Genomic DNA, 315 nt, shown 5'->3' with positions numbered 1-315 from the left:
AACTCGGTTATCAGATCTACGACTCGTGTGCCTCAGTGCCTATGGCGGTGCATGTGGCATTCCAGCTTTCAAATAGCCTGGACCGAGTATTTTATACTGGTGACAATTGCTCAAAATCTGGTATGGTGATGGCTGTCGTTGGTGAGTCTGCGTCCTCTCCATCCATCACAATGTCACGCATCACTGGGCCCTTTAACATCCCTCAAGTAGGCTAAGCTAAATATTTTCTTTGAAATTGTTTTAAAAGTAGACCAGTGCTATTTTTTCTTGAATGTCCTGTTGAATAATTCAACTTGTGTTTTCCTTCAGGTGAGC

The 315-nt window shown here is 43.2% G+C and overlaps 1 pseudogene; it reads left to right on the top strand.

Moving 5' to 3' along the window:
• Positions 1-315, top strand: part of LOC116687044 (vomeronasal type-2 receptor 1-like) — a 75,576-nt pseudogene that overhangs the window by 2,243 nt on the left and 73,018 nt on the right.

Source organism: Etheostoma spectabile, chromosome 3 (genome assembly GCF_008692095.1).
Source record: "Etheostoma spectabile isolate EspeVRDwgs_2016 chromosome 3, UIUC_Espe_1.0, whole genome shotgun sequence".
Lineage (NCBI taxonomy): Eukaryota > Metazoa > Chordata > Actinopteri > Perciformes > Percidae > Etheostoma > Etheostoma spectabile.
Note: the sequence above shows the minus strand (reverse complement) of the source record. Positions and strands in the feature narration are given on the sequence as shown.